This window comes from Myotis myotis, unplaced genomic scaffold (genome assembly GCF_014108235.1).
Source record: "Myotis myotis isolate mMyoMyo1 unplaced genomic scaffold, mMyoMyo1.p scaffold_m19_p_25, whole genome shotgun sequence".
Classification (NCBI taxonomy): domain Eukaryota; kingdom Metazoa; phylum Chordata; class Mammalia; order Chiroptera; family Vespertilionidae; genus Myotis; species Myotis myotis.
The window spans coordinates 798057-804819 of record NW_023416330.1 but is presented as its reverse complement, the minus strand read 5'-3'; positions in this window follow the sequence as shown (position 1 = coordinate 804819).

Here is a 6763-nt window from a genome sequence, read left to right as displayed (position 1 = left end):
GTGTGAGGGACGGCGTGAGGGACGGTGTGAGGGACGGCGTGAGGGACGGTGTGAGGGATGGCGTGAGGAACGGCGTGAGGGACGGCGTGAGGGACGGCATGAGGGATGGCGTGAGGGACGGCGTGAGGGACGGTGTGAGGGACGGTGTGAGGGATGGCGTGAGGGACGGCGTGAGGGACGGCATGAGGGATGATGTGAGGGACGGCGTGAGGGACGGCGTGAGGGACGGTGTGAGGGACGGTGTGAGGGATGGTGTGAGGGACGGCGTGAGGGACGGCGTGAGGGACGGTGTGAGGGATGGTGTGAGGGACGGCGTGAGGGACGGTGTGAGGGATGGTGTGAGGGACGGTGTGAGGGATGGTGTGAGGGACGGTGTGAGGGACAGTGTGAGGGACAGTGTGATGGTGTGAGGGACAGTGTGGCGGCATGAGGGACGGCATGAGGGACAGTGTGAGGGACGGCGTGAGGGATGGCGTGAGGGACGGCATGAGGGACAGTGTGAGGGATGGTGTGAGGGACGGTGTGAGGGACAGTGTGAGGGACAGTGTGATGGTGTGAGGGACAGTGTGACGGCATGAGGGACGGCATGAGGGATAGTGTGAGGGACGGCGTGAGGGATGGCGTGAGGGACAGTGTGAGGGACGGCGTGAGGGACGGTGTGAGGGACGGCGTGAGGGACGGTGTGAGGGATGGCGTGAGGAACGGCGTGAGGGACGGCGTGAGGGACGGCATGAGGGATGGCGTGAGGGACGGCGTGAGGGACGGTGTGAGGGACGGTGTGAGGGATGGCGTGAGGGACGGCGTGAGGGACGGCATGAGGGATGATGTGAGGGACGGCGTGAGGGACGGCGTGAGGGACGGCATGAGGGACGGCGTGAGGGACGGTGTGAGGGACGGTGTGAGGGATGGTGTGAGGGACGGCGTGAGGGACGGCGTGAGGGACGGTGTGAGGGATGGTGTGAGGGACGGCATGAGGGACGGTGTGAGGGATGGTGTGAGGGACGGTGTGAGGGATGGTGTGAGGGACGGCGTGAGGGACGGTGTGAGGGATGGTGTGATGGCGTGAGGGACGGTGTGAGGGACAGTGTGACGGTGTGAGGGACAGTGTGACGGTGTGAGGGACAGTGTGAGGGACAGTGTGAGGGACAGTGTGACGGTGTGAGGGACAGTGTGATGGTGTGAGAGACACTGTGACGGTGTGAGGGACAGTGTGACGGTGTGAGGGACAGTGTGACGGGGTGAGGGACAGTGTGACGGCGTGAGGGACAGTGTGAGGGACAGTGTGACGGTGTGAGGGACAGTGTGATGGTGTGAGGGACACTGTGACGGTGTGAGGGACAGTGTGACGGCATGAGGGACGGTGTGAGGACAGTGTGACGGCATGAGGGATGGCGTGAGTGTGAGGGATGGTGTGAGGGACGGTGTGACGGCGTGAGGGATGGTGTGAGGGATGGCGTGAGGGGGCCCGGGACAGTGTGAGGGATCGGCAAGAAGGACGGTATGAGGGGCGGCGTGAGGGACGGCGTGAGGGACGGCGTGAGCGATGGCTTGAGGGGGCCCGGGAGAGTGTGAGGGATGGCGTGAGGGACAGTGTGAGGGACGGCCTGAGGGACGGCATGAGGGGGCCAGGACAGTGTGAGGGATCGGCATGAGGGGGGGGGCCAGGACTGCCTCAGGGGGCCAAGCCCTTACCTCAGCGCTGGGCTCCTAGCAGCTCTGGACACGCTCCTTCGCGCTGCGTCACCCTACTTTCTAGTAGAGACGATAACGCCGGCGTCACTTCCCTGGAGCACCAGGCAGGGCCCCAGCTGGGGTCCACTTGCAACGGCACCACTGATGACAGGCCAGCGCTGGGCACGTCCAAGTAAACCCTCCAGCTGCTTCCCACTCCAAGGAGCAGCACACAGCACACACACACACAGACACAGACACAGACATACCACACACACCACACACCACAGAGCCGTTCACGGCACACACACACACACACACACACAGACATACCACACACACCCCAGAGCCGTTCATGGCACACACACACACACACACACACACACACACACACACACAGACATACCACACACACCACACACCACAGAGCCGTTCACGGCACACACACACACACACACACACACATAGACATACCACACACACAACACACCACAGAGCCGTTCATGGCACACACACACACACACACACACTCACACACATAGACATACCACACACACCACACACCACAGAGCCGTTCATGGCACACACACACACACACACAGACATACCACACACACCACACACCATAGAGCCGTTCACGGCACACACACACACACACACACACACACACACACAGACATACCACACACACCACACACCATAGAGCCGTTCATGGCACGCACACACACACACACCACACACCACAGAGCCATTCACAGCACGCGCACACACAGACATACCACACACACCACAGAGCCGTTCACGGCACATACACAGACACACACACACACACATACAGAAAGACACACAACACACAGACACACACAGACACCACACACCACAGAGCCGTTCATGGCACACACACACAGACACACACAGAGACAGACATACCACACACACCACAGAGCCGTTCACAGCACATACACAGACACATACACACACACACACACACACACACACACATACAGAAAGACACACGACACACAGACACAGACACCACACACCACAGAGCCGTTCATGGCACACACACACACACACAGACACACACATAGACAGACATACCACACACACCACAGAGCCATTCATGGCACACACACAGACTCAGATACACCACGGAGTGGCACATGGCACACACAGACAGACATGGACACACTACGAAGCAGCACATGGCACACACACACAGACATACCACACACATACCACACACCACAGAGCCACATATGGCACACACACAAACACACACACACATCTCACACCACACACACGCGCTGGGGTTGCATGATCTTTTATAGAATTTGATGTTAGTAGGAACCACAAGCCTGAATTTGTTTGGGGGTTTTTGCAAAGTGATCACTGGGGACTGTCCCTCTTTAGATGAATAAGCTTTGTAAGGGGTTCAATGTGCACTCCCAGAGGATGGGTGTCTTCATCTTAGTTTCCCAAAGGAGATCAATCTAGAAACATGAACCAATGTCTTAATGGTTCGATAGTTTCCAATGTGTTAAACATGGAACATAATGCAATTTGAGGATGTTATTTTCGCCTCCATTTCCTGAGACAGTTTAAATTCTGTCTGAAAATGTGCGTTGGCGTCAATGGCCCGTGTGCTCGCTGCCTGGCTGTGGACGTCCTGACAGCTTGAGAGCTGTCTGGCCCACGTGCGGGGGCCAGGGGTGAACTCGGAGGCCACCAGCAACCCCCTCTGACGGCTGCTCTCCTCCTCGGGGTTCACAGCAGCGCCTCCGGGGGCTCCCTCCGAGGTACAGGACTAGATGCTTTGTAGGCTTGCGATGTCTTACCAAGAGTCAAAAATAAAACAGCAGAGCTGTGGGTCCCAAGGACTTTTTTAAATAATATATAGTTTTTGGTGCTGAGTAATTTATTAACACAACTGTTAATGCCTGAAATGTTTTTGTCAAGTTTTGCAAAAATGGCATAAATGTTTGATGCCATCCCCACAGGCGTTCTGCCAGTAAAAAGCAGCCATTGCCTAGCTAGGGCTTATGGAATATTTATAAGATCCAATTTAACACAACTCCAGGCAGGCAGCCAACGTGAAGATAGTTGCTTCACTTTTATCATTTGAGCTTTTTATGTAAGTCGACAAAACAGGAAAGGAAGAGGGTGTGAATAATTAGGTGCCCCAAAGGCACTTCCCTGAGACTGTTTAATATGCTCTGGGGATCATTTCTATAGGGCGACCCATTTCTTCCCAGAGGGTCCTGAGACGTCTTCAGGATTTCATTTTCTACAAATATAGTTGGTCTTCAATGGATTTTCACTTCAATCAACACGGAAAGGAAGCACGGAGGAGAGAGGCCCAGCTGCACGTGGAAGTACTAGATGAGCAGACAGGCGATGTGTGTGGACAGAGCCGGGGCCCGGGGAATAGGCAGCTCTTCCTGGTGGACACCCAGCCTCACCCCTCAGCAGGCTGCAGGAAGTGGCAGGTCCCTGAGCCTCAGCCACACGTAACCGAGCAGGGGACATGCTAATGCCAACAATTTAATCAGAATTCAAGTTTTCATTGGGAAAGTATAGGTTGAATTGTACGAACTACTTTTTCTTTACTATAGTCTCACTCACTCCCAGCCAGCTGAAGGTGGGTCCTTTACTTTAAGAAAAAGCAGGGGAAAGCCCAGCTGGGGTGGTTCAGTGGTTGAGCATCGACCTATGAACGAGGTGGTCAGAGTTCAATTCCAGGTCAGGGCACATGCCCGGGTTGTGGGCTCCATCCCCAGTGGGGGGGGGGGGTGCAGGAGGCAGCCGATCAATGATTCTCTCAGCACTGATGTTTCTCTCCCTCCCTCTCCCTCTCTGAAATCAATAAAAACATATGTATCTGTTAAAAACTATGCTTGAACACAGCTGAGCTCACAGAAAGAAAACAAACCCCAGAGGCTGAGAGTAAAAAGAGAGGCCAGAGGGGAGGGTGCCCACAGACACTTTGGGACCCTGGACCTGGGGCTGGAGACCAGGCTGCCAGCCACCAGCTCCTGCACAACCCGCAAGGCCTGGGCAGGAGCGCAAGCACAAAGGCCTCCTGAGGCTTCACCTGCTTTACAACGCGTGGCCTCCATGAACTTCTTGGGCCATTTTAATCTGTAACTTTGAGTATTTACCAGATATGTTATTCTCCATTTTTCTTCTTCAAAATTGCCTTTGCTATCCTTGGCCCTTTTCATTTTCTCACAGACTCAGAATCAATTCATTTCCATAAAACGTTGCAGGCTTTTTACTGGCATTGCATTGAATCTACCGGGTGCATTTGGGAATAATGACATTTTTATAGAAATGTGGCTTCCAATTCATGGATGACACAGCAAGTGTCTCCATAGGCAGGGGTCTTCTTTCATTTGCTTCAGCAGCATCTCATAGCGCACACACAGGGCGCTGGTCCATCTTCCTGTGGCTGCGGTTAGGTGTTTCATGTTTGTGATGTTACAGGTACTTTATTAAAACTTTATTTCTAATTGTCTAAAAACAGTGTGAAGAAATGCAATTACTATTAACTTATGTCCTGCAACCTTAAAAGCTCTCTATTAATTCTAAGTTTGCCTGCAGGTTCCTTTGGGTTTCCAATGTACACTATTTGTGCAGTATCAGAATCCAGTCTCTGAACTATTTTCTATTTGCTGAGTGATTTCCTCAGTAGCAATGATGACTCTATTTTTAAAGAAATATGCAGGAATTATGTTTCCAGTTTACCTCAACTAGGTAAGTAGCTTAACATTAGAATTCTCTCTGACCACCCGCCTCCAGCCCAGGCTGAGCCAGCTGTCCATCCAAACAGCGCATTGTGCCCGCCTCTGCCCTACTGAAACGACCTGTGTATGAGGTCATCGCCCCCTGGGCTTCCTTTGGCTTGAAAACAAGAAAAAAAAATGCCTTTACATTTTGTATCCCCAATACCTCCTGGAAGATAGTAAACTCTCAATAAATAGTAGCTATGGAATCCAAAAGCCAGACTGAGTTATTTCAGTCCCCGGACAGCCAAGGGCTTCACTGTAGGATCTTCTACACTCTGGTCCCATCGCAGGAAGACCTGCGAGGCGGGGAGGCAGATCGAGTTGAACTGTTGGGGCAGAGCTGGGGGTGGGACTCCCACTCTCACTCTCCCTCTGGGGCGCTGTTTCCATACAAAACTGAAAATTCAGGAGTGACTCCAGGTCGGCGCTCTGTGTGGAACGCGCCTGTTGGCATGTTGGCTGATTTCTGTTTCTAGCATCCGAGGCTTCAGAAGTGAAAGGGCCATTTGAGTATTTACCAGATAGGTTATTCTGTAGGCAAGCGTGTCCCCTATTCTCATGTAAAACTGATTATAACCTAGCTCATGGCTCAAATCTACTGCTCACACAGTCAATGTGGCTGTTGTCAACTGAAGTGTGTCCCCCCTCACCCCAAAAAAGAAAAACTTCTATTGCCAAAGCCCTAACCCCAAATGTGAGCCTATTTGGAGACGGGGCCTTTAGAGAAGGAATAAAGGTCAAGTGAGGTCATAGGGTGGGGTCTGGTCCCGTACAACTGGTGTCCTCATGAGAAGAGGGAGAGACTGGGAGGCTCACAAAGACGACCATGGAGGACACAGTGAGAAGGCTGCCGCCTACAAGTCAGAGAGAGAGGCCTCAGGAGAAGCCCGCCTGCTGCACCTTGAGCTTGTGTTTATGGCCCCAGACTCTGAGAATTAAATCCCTGTTGCTTGGACCACACAGTCGGTGGTGTTTTGTATGACAGCCCAAGGACACTAACAACACGGGTGCAGTCCACACCACAGAACACAAACCCTGCCTCTCTCCCCTTCTTCCTGGACCTTCCCCTCCCTCCCAGCACCCAGGGAACCCCCAAGTATGGCTCCTCCCACTCCCACTTGACCCCTCTAGCAGCTCCTACATAGAGCCTTTTCCCACCCTCAACCCAAAACCTACCAGTCCTGTGTGTACAGCCTCGTGTGGAGAGAGGAGGAGCCAAGGGAATGGAGGGGGAGGGGTGCTGCTCCCGTGAAGGGCAGCTGGAGCCCACGAGGAAGCTCAGCATCCTCAGACAGACTCTGCTG